The sequence below is a fragment of the Sinohyriopsis cumingii genome, chromosome 18, assembly GCF_028554795.1.
Source record: "Sinohyriopsis cumingii isolate HCF-2022 chromosome 18, ASM2855479v2, whole genome shotgun sequence".
NCBI classification, from domain to species: domain Eukaryota; kingdom Metazoa; phylum Mollusca; class Bivalvia; order Unionida; family Unionidae; genus Sinohyriopsis; species Sinohyriopsis cumingii.
Genome location: NC_142978.1, coordinates 46,688,034 through 46,700,788, shown reverse-complemented (window position 1 = coordinate 46,700,788; position 12,755 = coordinate 46,688,034).

Sequence of the window (12,755 nt, the reverse complement as noted above, 5' to 3'; positions counted from 1 at the left end):
ATTAGACAGAATAATGGTTTTGAAAAATAACAACCAAGGTAAACATGCTGATGGAATGCTAATTGAACATAAATGTCACAGTCAACCAGCTGCATTTGTGCAGAATGGTGGGGAAAATACTTATCATAGTTAATATGATAATTAAATACGTCAGCTGATTTTATACTAAAGATGGAGAATTTTGTAATAATGCGTGACTTGATCTGAAATATAAATTTGATCTAAAATTATATGGAACAAACAAAACTAATGCGGAATTAGCCTGAACACTTCGCGACCAACAGGTCACTATGATGAAATGCTATCACTCAAACGACACAGCTGAAATGCAGATTGATCAATACAAAAAATGACGCAGATAAATAAAATTCCGCATGTTTGTTTTCACAAACATGCGTAAAAACAAAAGCACTAACTCTGGAGAAAACGTGACGAAATATTCAAAAACACTTTCGTTGATTTGATGTCTGGAAACATTGCGAGAAAAAGAAACCTGTTGATTTCTCCAAATGAGAACGCACCAACTCATCGGTTTGATCCATGAGGAGTAAAAAGTGATACATTTTGTGTATCGTAACAAAACACTCTCACGGCTATATATTCAATTAATACCCCCACGGTTTTATAGTCAACTTAAATTTATGGGATTTTTTGTGTGGTTCGACAATTTCTTCACATCATTTTGGTTTTTTTTCTTTCTTTATTATTTTATATAATTAGTTTTAATGAACATTGTGTCATTATTATTATTATTATTATTATTATTATTATTATTATCTAAAACGCTGGTAATGGTTACGCAATGTACCCTGCCATTATTTTAAACTGATATATTTGCCTTATGCAAAACTCTATCTAACAGGATTTGAGGCGTCTGGAAAGTCTGTAAATTATTTTGATACATACAAAAAGAAACAAATTAAAATAAAAACATCAATAAAACATTTGATTGTCATTAAACGTCTAAGTTTTATATTATCTTAACACAATTTGTCGATTGTACAATCTTCATACATCCAAAGGAAGCAATTTCGCTAGGACAGCCATTATATGTTCTTATATAATAAAAAAACAAAGATTTTATTTTGCACCACCTGTAAACATTCAAAACCGGCAGACTGGAGAAATATTTTTAATTAGTGCAAGATGTAAATAAAACTAGGCAGCATTTTTTATAATTTATTCTTTGACGGAGTTATGCAGACTTATTTTAAGAATATTTCCAGTGAAACTCTCGGTATTCATATGTGAACGAAATACTAGTTTAAGTGAGACTTCACAGACATATTCCGAAAGCAAGTTGAATCTGATCTTTTTTGTGCCTAGTATATAGATCTTTCATCATTCACAATTACTCATTAAAGCAATGACAATTAGAGCTTCAACGACTCAACAACGTTCACAAAATCATCATTTGGTAAACTGATACAGTGTGAATAATTATTACAAACATGACAGTACTACAGCAAACAATGCAGAGTCTCGAAACCATACTAATCAGCAAAGTGATGGAGCAAATGAATGCTTAACAGTAATAAATGTAATAGTAAGTTCTATTTCATTTCATAAACTTATGAGGCCCTTTCTGAATTGAAGGATAATAAGGCGAGAAAAACCTGCCAACATTTTCTGATTTCGATCCTACGGTCATGGCTACTATGCAGTTTAGATTTTGTTTTACACAATAAGTATTTCAGTTTCAGAAGACGAATAGGTGCCTCCAATTTCAGTCACGTTGTTCTAGACAGATATTTTTTTAAAAATAACAATTCCTCATGGCGGAATGACAAGCGCCCGTCAGCCATTACAAGCGGTGGTCTACTTTACATAAACCATTATAGTGAAGTCCTGTAACGATTAATGATTCAGATAGAATGGCGGTTGAATAAACCAGAGAAGGAACTAAACGTCGCCATCATGTATTTAGAACAATGATATCGTGTTTTTAGAAACGGGGTATTTGTATTCGTTTCACCCGGCACATTTCTTAACCCAAACAATCTCACCAACAGTTTAATTTCTGACATAGCTGGTCATGACTAGAAATGTCGAAAAATATACTAAATTGGAGAGAAACAGCCTTTACTTTTTATAAAGAAAATCCTGCGTTTTGTACGTGCTAATCTATCACTCTCTCCCTGTTTAAACGTAAGGGATTAAAAGTCCTGTGATTAAACATGTTAGAAACTGGCGACTGAAACATTGCTATTTTCAGGTACTCGTTTTGCATTACTGCGGGTGTCGACTAGCAAAGAATGGACAGAATTTGACTCACAATGCGGAGCTTGTTGCAGACATCTATCACTTTCAGTCAAAGATCGTAATTCACTTTGACGGGCCTAGAAGAAACAAAAACCTTCTCAAAAGACTAAAGACATATGAGAAGCATCACGTATTTATGAACATAATCTGATCTGAGAAAGGAATGACGGAGTAGAAGTAAAGTATGGCAAGTATCGTGTTTTCGCTGAAGTCCACCAACAACTGCACATCCAGACCCTTTTATATTGGATATTAAAACAGTTCTCTAGTTGGCTAGATATACATTTAGTATAGAAATGTTGTTTTTGGATTAATTGATTTCTGAAATAGCTCATGTAGATGTAGTTGTCCTCTATAACACATGGTAATCATTTTAAAATCCGTTTCTAAATTCAGGTCACCTGCTTCGGTCATACGTAGACTAACTAATTAGTGGCGTCATGGTGAAGCAACGCTATTATAGAAACATTAAATTCAACATCAGCAAATTATAATGTTATTGTAGTAAATTAATAAGCATGTCTATCTGCGAACGTTTTGTACAAATTGGATATTTATGCAAATCATTGTGAATTGTCTTTAACGCATTGTGGGCAAAATTGGTAACTATGTGCAAGGGATAAAGTATTACCAGCCATACACGTAATATCCAACTGAACGGGTTTTCAAATCGACATTGACGTTTCATTTAAAGATTCTTTTATGAAATCTAGCGAACCCTGAATGAAAATAGTGCTGAACTAATATCCAGCAAGGCCAACACGGAGACCATCTTAAAAATCTTGTTATTGTTACTTCTCCTAAATGGATGGCCATCATGACATACGATTCCCGAAAGGAGCATGGGGTTTTCACTTTGATTTTTTATTTCCTTCTGTCGTTTTGGAGCACGCTTGAAAGTGTGCAAGGCAAAGAGAAAAGTTGCTTGTACTACTGTCGTAATCTCAACAATGTTAAGATATATGTTTTAATCATTTTTCATCCACTTGGACTGACATCTGATTTTGATCACTGGAAGGAAACAAATGTGTCGTCTGGAGCAGCTGATAAAAATGATTAATTCTTTGTGACGTGGAAATACTTGAAATACAAGAAAGTACACTCACTTTGCCTTTTCCTATAGAACAGAAGGCAATTTTGCAGCATATATATGACCATTCTGAAAGTGCTCTTATGAAATATTAAAATATCAAAACAATAATAAATAATGATATACTTTTTGGGTCCTTTTTGTCTTCTTTATATTTGGGGACCAGGAAATACAGAGCTAGCAATCTTCCACGAGATGCACACCAGACCTAAGGACTAGCTGCGTATTCTCAAATCTAATTCTACCCTATCATACGTATATCAAAATAAAGAATATTTTAAGTTACTTAAACCTACCGTAAGATGTACCCAATTCTCTTTCCAAAGCAAAGATTACAAGCGGGGAATGTTAAGGATATACCTAAAACTGTCAACTTACTGGCCTTTCAAATCGATATCAACAATCAGACCGATAAGCCACTGTCCTTCTCCAGTTTCGAGAACAGTCCATATAAGAAGATGCCGTATCTGCATCTAATGTTTTTAATGTCCATGTCATGTTTTTAACGCTGAGTTAAAAAAAAGTATGTCGATATAAAATTAACTCTATGATCCATTTACTGTGTAGGGTTATAAGCATGCGTGAGAATTCACAATTTGTAAAGATCACATTTATACAAGATATCGGCCATGCACATACCAAAATAGTTGAGAAATATAACACAATTTATAAATTTAATATATCAATGTGTGAGTTATTATTATTTACTTGTTTGTTTACAAGAATATGACCGCACCTGTGGCCTAGTAGTTAGAGCGTCCGCCTCGAACGCGGGAGGTTGCGGGTTCGAAAATGGTACTAACAGCTGCCTTGCTTGGCGCTCAGCATTAAGAGATTATTGTTAGGGCTGGTACCCTGGTGTCAAAATAATTTGACTGGGTGGAACATCATGCTACATGTCTGCGTCTGTTTATTTATCTCGACTATTTTCATTTCACGTTGATAATACAGTTTTTAATATACCAGAATGGATTTCCAAAATGCTGAATTTATAATTTAGGCAACATCTTCCGGAACAAATATGTGTTGTATCTTTTTATCATTTTTCGTTGATGATTACATGTAAGTTTGACTGACAGTAATAAATATTGCATCGTGTCATTTACGTACACCTTGTTTTTTGTGCCTCCGTACTGGCACTGATGTTAGTTTGCTCTACTTTTTATCTATTCTTTTTTATAATCCTTAATTTATATGGGAATATAGACTAAATTAAGAACGAACTATTACTCGCTTTTATAAGGATTTTTATTTAATATTTATTACTTTCTGTCATCATTGAATGAATACGCAGGAAAAGAGAGAGAAACAAAAATAGATTAGCAACGAAAGCGTATGGCACAAAACGTAGATCTGGACACATCAACTGACACTTTGAATTCAAATAATTATTTTCACCACGTCAAAAACGCCTTGAATACCAAACTAAAACTCGGAGTTAGTTTAGTAATATATGTTATTGAAAATGTTTACAAAATTCTACGGGAACGTTAGAACGAAAAAGGTGTGTACTTCAGAACAAATGGTTTGACTATCTTGTAACGATTCTCAAGATCGTCTTCGAAGGTACAACATGTCTTCAGAAGATCTACGAATAACTCTGGTCATTGGTACAACTAACAAGGATAAAAATATTAAAGTCTACCATGTGCTTATCCATCGTTATGTGCAATATAGTTTGGACATGTAATATGAGCTTATCTGATGCAATTATGCTTACAATCGTCTCATCAATCATGGTTTTCATTATAGTCTGGAAATGTTCTAGTATGAGTTTATCTGATGCAGTTAAAATTACAATCTTCTGATCCATGATGGTTTGCAATATAGCTTGGAAATATTGTAATATGAGTTCGTCTGATACAATTAAACATACATTTTTCTGATCCATCATGGTTTGCAATATAGTTTAGAAATGTTGTAATATGAGTTCGTCTGAAACAATTAAACATACATTTTTCTGATCCATCATGGTTTGCAATATAGTTTAGAAATGTTGTAATGTGAGTTAATAAGGTACAATTATTTGATCCATCATGGGGTTCAATATAGCTTGGAAATGTTGTAAGATGTGTTCCTTTAAACTTACAATCTTTACAATATGAAACCAGTTACATGACGGATTTGAGCTGTTACTTGAAATACGATTCCAATAGCCACATACGTATTTTCATTATTTGATCAACCTTTAATTCCAGCCCATATCTCCCAAAACAGCATTTATGTGAATGCGCATAACAATACCTTGATATAATCATATTGACTGATTTATATACTGGAGTAAAAGTTGCCTGCTGATGAGACATTTTAAAGACTTCTAGCAATCCAAAACTTACCAGTAAAACTGAAATTTATTGAAGTAACAGGTGTCTCTTTTGCAAGATATTTCGACAGATTTTTTTTTCTCAAGTGAAATCTAAAGAGACAAACGAGCATATGAGATATCATCGGGACACTCTAGGATATAAGTATGACAAACGGAACAATAACGAGCACAGATATAACCAAAATTGTGCATACAAATAATTAGTACTTAATGTAAAGTAGGAATCTCCGAGATTAATGAAAATGCCAGGAAATAAAAATGTGTTTATCATTCATCGTCGGATTCCTGAACATATCCAATAACTTTTGACCAAAGCTTTGTTAAAAAAAAACAATACGTCGTCTCCAGTTCGAAAAGTGATGCGTAATAAAACAAATAAATCTCAAGAATCGACATGATATCAGATATAAAACTAATAAACCCAAGGAAAATATCCAATTATTATAAAGGGCCAGGAAATCAAAATGTCGTTAAACATTTCGGGCCACCAAGATAATAACAATTTATAATAATGTCCTACCGTCTATTGGCAAGAGTAACATGCGTCAATCAGCAAGAGATACAGACAACGAATAAAACAGATTAATTATGAATCACAAGTACTAATATGCAAGAAATCAGACCGGAAAACATAAATACAATATCTGTAATTCTATTATATAAATTAAAACTGTTATAATGCAAGACGGATCTAAACATGCTCTTATCAAAATGCACTCATGCTGATAAACAATTACCAATCGCACCTGTCCTACTTACCGTATACAAAATCTTTTATTTAATGCTGCACAAAGAAACGAAAGCTAGTTTGTAAACTTAGCCAACATTTATTGTGTATCATTCATCATGCTTTTCTCGAAAGAAATACTTGATGTTAGGTGTGCTTGATCATCGGTTAAATTGTTTTGCACAACCTTCATTTACGATGACTTTGTTGGGGAGAGATTTTCGTGAATTTCTTGGTTGCTATAAACCAGACACATAACGGTGCAGCAAACAATTATCCTGCTGAGACTAGAATATAAACTCTTGACAATTGAAGACGTATCCACAAATATACAAGCTGACAGAAAGTAGCAGCTTGCCAAGAAATTAAGTAGAGAAATGAATAAAAATACACATAAAAGCCCGAGCGTCGATACCCTCGACAATAAGCTAATATACCATATTAAATAGTTTTTATTAGATTTTACTTTTTCAAACAATTTATCTTCGTAGCGACCATTTTATGTATTGTGTGCTTCCATAAGTATAACATAATTCAGCCATAAACACTGAAACTAAAATATATACACATATGAAAATCATATTGATTCTTGCACACATGATTAATGATAACCGGAAATCATCAGAGATCAGGAATAAAAGAAAGAAATGTAAACTTCTTTTTAGTTGTTTTATTCGATTGAGGAGAGAGACAATTTCCTTTCACTATCCGTGATACAAGTTTACAAGTTGATTACTACCATAACTAGATTCACTCCTTCTGAATGGGTACCATTAAAAATACTAGTGGTTACTTTAGCGTACGTCATTTAAGCCGTTTATTGACTCAAGATAAGAAATCTCAAAACTTTGTAGAGTTAGGTTTATATAGGCGAGATAGCCTGGGGACAAACTGGAAGTTAAACATAAGGCGAGGCGGTCTGGCGCAAACCGGGAATTAAGCAATAGATCTATCTTGTATCCAGACTTCTCTAGAATGTTAGGATCAGATGATATAGGTTGAGGACAATGGCAAATGTCATGTCAAAAGTTATCTAAAATGCAAAACACCACATAACCTATCAAACACACTTTGTGTAGTGCCCAATACCGAATCAAATACTAGTAAACAGCCCATACAATAGTGACCATTAGCCCATTCTTAACTACAATCCAAATACCTCGCAATATACCACCAACGCGATGTGTTGTTAAAAATACCCGGTCACATACTATTCTCCATTACTCCGAACTATACCATCAACATGTCGTATGAAGTAACCCAATACCCCGTCATCAAATGTTCAACACCTTACACTCTTCCCGTTATCCACTATCCAACACATTACGCTATTGACCTTTTTGGTAAGATAGTCATCTTCCTCTCGCATTAGTTATTTACCGCATCCGGTAGGAAATTAAGCCGCTGGACAAGAAGATACCTGTTATCGTCCTTGCCAAGTGTTTTATATTTGGTTATGTTAATCATGACGCATATGATTTCGTGTCCCTCTCACAGTATACAATTATTAAAGGGGAAATGACTGGGGAACTACATATGTATACAGTTTACCTTACACATTTTTTGTACACAAATAAACAAAGTAGGTATAAAAATGTAATGCAAATTAAAATATATAAAGTGGTCGTTCCTAACACAAACAATATTACATGATTGAAACAATATATCATACACATATAACACATACAATACAACAGATTGATCCTTGGTCAAGATCACTAAAATTTAATGACTATGATATAGAAACCAAGACATAATGTCTGAGAAAGGAACTATGTCAAAATGGAATATACCGGTAAGGAAAACAAAGGGACCAGCTCCAGAGATATTGTGAGTACGACACATTGTAAAATAATACAATGTAAATAGCAATGAGCAACCCCTGAACAAGAATAATAAATACTTTGTTTCTTCAAATTTCTGTTTGATTTGTTACAGAAAAACAAACACGGATACTATGGGGATAAGGAAACTCTTTAAAGCCTTTAAAGTATCCACACACAAAAAACAGTATACAGCTCACCGTTCGTAAAATGACTCTTACAAACGGTCCAGCTATTGTGGAATTTGATCAGTGGATTATATATAGGTATGGCTAAACAACGCAATGAAAAAATGGAACGCAATGGAAATTGTTTTTGTTTTTAATTTTTTTCATTGAAAACCTCAAAAGAAGTTTTCAATCATCAGGTGCACATATATCTGCTTGAATTGCACAACATAAAATATAATTAATTTTCAGAACTGACAATAATAATTGAACGAAACGTACCCTTCTCAGAATGTATACATAAGCAAATGGAAACTGCTACATTAAATAATATTAATTGCCGAATTTTGGGATATTATATAGCTTTAATATAAAGGAAATAAAATACGCAGTGGAAATTGTTTATTTTAGTTTTAAATGATTTATTTGATTAAGGAAGTTCAACAGAAGGTTTTCATCATCAGGTGCAAACTCTAAGCGTTTTGCATAACATAGAATATCATTAAGAATAAAGGTTACTTACTTTAAACATCCAGTTTAACTGTAATTTTTGTTTTTTGTTTTTATATGTTGGTGTTATTATTGTTAAAGATTTGCAAAGGAATTGTGTGTTCACTATTTTATTATTCCTAAATTATCTGTTTTTTCATCTATTAAAAACTTTCAATTTCAATTATTTGCTCAGGTTATCCACATACCCATTGATATATGATTTATCTATTATGCCTAACAATTATTCGTTTATTACTTTATCGCGCATTTATTTAGGGCGTTTAACTGGAAAGTTTGCTCATGGCGCGAAATTTAATATCATTCACTTTGTTCTGTTTAGGAACGATTGAATGTCGACCAGTGGCAATACCAACTGGAAATGCTTCTAGCGCGACCTCCATACACTAAAGAGCTCGAAAACAAAGGGTAGGTAATGACGTTACCTAAAGAGGCCATACCATCGTAGCGTCGTGTGTAGCGATCAATACCCAATTATTTACAACCCAGCACCCCACATAATACGTTACACGTCGTGTGTAGTGACGTACAGCTTTAGAATCCAATGCTTAACCAGTCATGTCTAAACGCTGTGAAAAGTTCTTCTATCCAAATTTGTGCCTCATCTGAATTCAAATAGTCTTTTAACCCATGTAAAGTCCGCCCATCGCCCTCGCCATAGTATTGAAATTGCCCTTGTAATTGTAGCTAACGACATTGTCACTGTTTTGGATAGTGGAAAGAATACTGTCCATGAGTTGTCAGCGGCATTTGACATTAAAGAACATACATATTACCTTACCGTCTTCAGTATGCATAATGATATTCACGTTAAACCTTATTTAGATTCAAGTCCTTCCTATTCAACCGTATATAAATTGGGTCCGTAAATGGAAAATATTCCAACCCAATTGATCTATACTTTGCTGTTCTACAAGGCTCTGTTCTCAGTTCAGTTCCGTTCATTCTATACATTCAACTGCTCTAAAGTGGCATAGATCGACAGCCAGTGTCTGACAAATTATACACTGACGACAATCAAATATACAGATCTAGATACCCACTAAACACGTTTGTGTTCCGTAGTACGATCATGACTGAACTATTATAATTCACTTGTATCTGGTTCATCTCTGTATCTATTACATACATTTCAAAATGTGCAAAACCCAGCTGCTTGGATTATTCTTAGAGCACGAAGAGCTGAGCACACCTCCCCTGCTCTGTAACCTCTGGCTACCGGTTCGATCTAGCATCAAACACAAAACATGTTCATCATGGTACCTTTTGTTGACTGGCCTAACTCATGTGTATACCCCATCTCGAAACTTACACTCCTCTTCCAACATTCGCATTGTTCCCACTGTCAAAACAAAATTATATTAAAACTTTCTTTTGCGTACCAGGGCACATCGACGACTAACGAACTGCAAATTAGAAACAAGTATAGTGTGATCTTTAAACTCACCATTTCGACTACTAGAGTAAACTTCAAAACATAGCAATGTTTACTTCCCTCATTATTGCCAGCTTGCTTTTGTTCTGTTATATCTTTGTTTTTGTTTTTATAATCCTATCGTTGTATATCATTTATGTATTATCTAATATTGTAATGTGCCTAGAGCTTCGAAAGATTCGTAGCTGTATAATACCTCTACTACTACTATTACTACTACGACTACTAATTATGCTGTTTATACTACTACTTCCTTTCTATTTTATCATCGTTTTAGAGTAATTACATTCAAAGCAATACACTAAATGTTCGAAGGGAAACTCATGACTGCGATTGAAAAGAAAACACACACAACATTCCCCACATAACACACCATGTAATCTGATCCTTGCCATCTCACATTATTGAACTATCATCAATGTTGTCTTCCAGAGGAGGTAATTGTAGAAAATCCAAATATTTCCCATTGCGATCCTTCTGAATGTAGACGGCTACCCAGTGAGTAAATTGATTATGACCGTCGTCCGTGACAAAGGCTTGATCATTTTTAAGTTTTCAATGGGAAGTTCATCTTTATCACACATTACATGATTCGAAGAAACTGTGTACGAACTGTGAGCCAGAAGGTTATAAAGTTCCAAGGTTTTCTTTGTTTTCTTCATAAATAATGATAACTCATCAATTCTCACCTGACGTTTTCCTTGAAACGTTATGCTTAGCGGGTCGATGAAAAATGGGTATTCAAGTAAAATATCAAATAATTTGTCGGGCAAAATCAGGTCAAAAGTGTCCGGTAAACAATGTCTGGCCATCTGGAATTGCTTCTAATTTGGACGCTTTGAAGTTATTAAACTCGAAAAGACTATGAAGAATGGCTCCGTTAACAGCCAATACAACTGACAATAATCATTTTGCTGACGGTGCCAATGAGCAACGTTTTGGAAGTCCTTGAAAAATATGGTTCGACATAGGTTCAGAGTTCACATGCAGCGACGGAGGTTTTCACTTCCACTTTTCAGTGGGATATTTGGTTGTCGTTCAGCGCATAGTTTGACAGATATTGTTTCCCACTTTATGTAAGACGTTTGGTTTCTGTGATGCTAGTTTTGTTCTCACTAGCATTAGTCATCAAATAGATCACGGCACTACTCCGATTCAGTCCCAGTAGTATATTTACACGTTCCACACCCAAAAGAAAACATTCACCATCTAATCCCTAACTGAACGTCTGCCCAATAAAAATTCATGCAGGATTTTATTTTCATGCTCAACATCTAATAACAATTTTAATTATCTACTACGATTAGTTTGGCAAACAACTGATACTGTGTACTGATCAAATACCATAAATGTTCTTACAGTCTTAGTACGCATCTTTCTGACGGTAACTGTCCATCAGATTCTCCCGTTCTGATGACTGTTTTGGTCGGAAACTTGAACATATCACGGTATTCAAAAGAATTGAACAAGCTTTTTCGGTTCCCCACTGAGTTGAAGGAAGGACTCAACTTGATGTTTGTATATTCTCAAGTCGTCCAAAATAATGCTTAGAGTCATTCCTTTCAAAGAGGATTTTGCTATAACTGATTACGATGAAGAAAGAAACACATATCACCTTTTATTTCATCACTATCATCAAATCAGTAAATCGTATTGTGAAATTGTCGTTATTAGTGTAAAAGAAGATCATGAATACAATATTGCATTCATTAAGAGAAAAATCACATTGAAACTATAGTGAGTAGCTCAAGAACAAGGGAATGCTGTATGTCAAATCAACTTTTCGTAAGGTGTCATTCTTCATGAAATCTTTGGTCACTAGAGGATTACATTTTTTAAAAGACGTAGCTTGGTAGCAACGAAAACGATTTATTCAAAACGTACTCATTGCATAACAAAGTTTTAAAGAAGTATCTATGAAAGCAGGAAAACTGTTTCGATTCAATCAGGAAAGGAGCTCATAGTGAAACAAGACACAAATATAATTTTCTTCGCGCTTGTAGCGAAGTCTTTAATTCCTCATTTATGCCTCAGGCAGGACAAAAAGATGTCTTAAACACGTCGGACGTCATTAACATGCCCAGGAAAAAAGGAGCATAGTAAAGAAAAACTGAATATTGTTCGACGTTTTCATTAATAATTGAACAAAAGGAAAATGACACCTGGCGATTCTTTCGAATGTTCCTAATCAGAACTCGAACTATCTGCAATCGATGTTTTCATATTGTAAGGATCCATTGGGTAGAATTTTATCCTGTGTTGTCTTTGAATACCTCATCACCTATAGAATTTGCAAGCAAAGGACAAACGGAAGGTTCTAAGTGAATAGGATTTATTTGTAAATGAAAGTTAAAGTTCCCAAAGTGGACAATACCAAACCAGATGCTAGATCATCTCCCGCAAACAATTTAATGC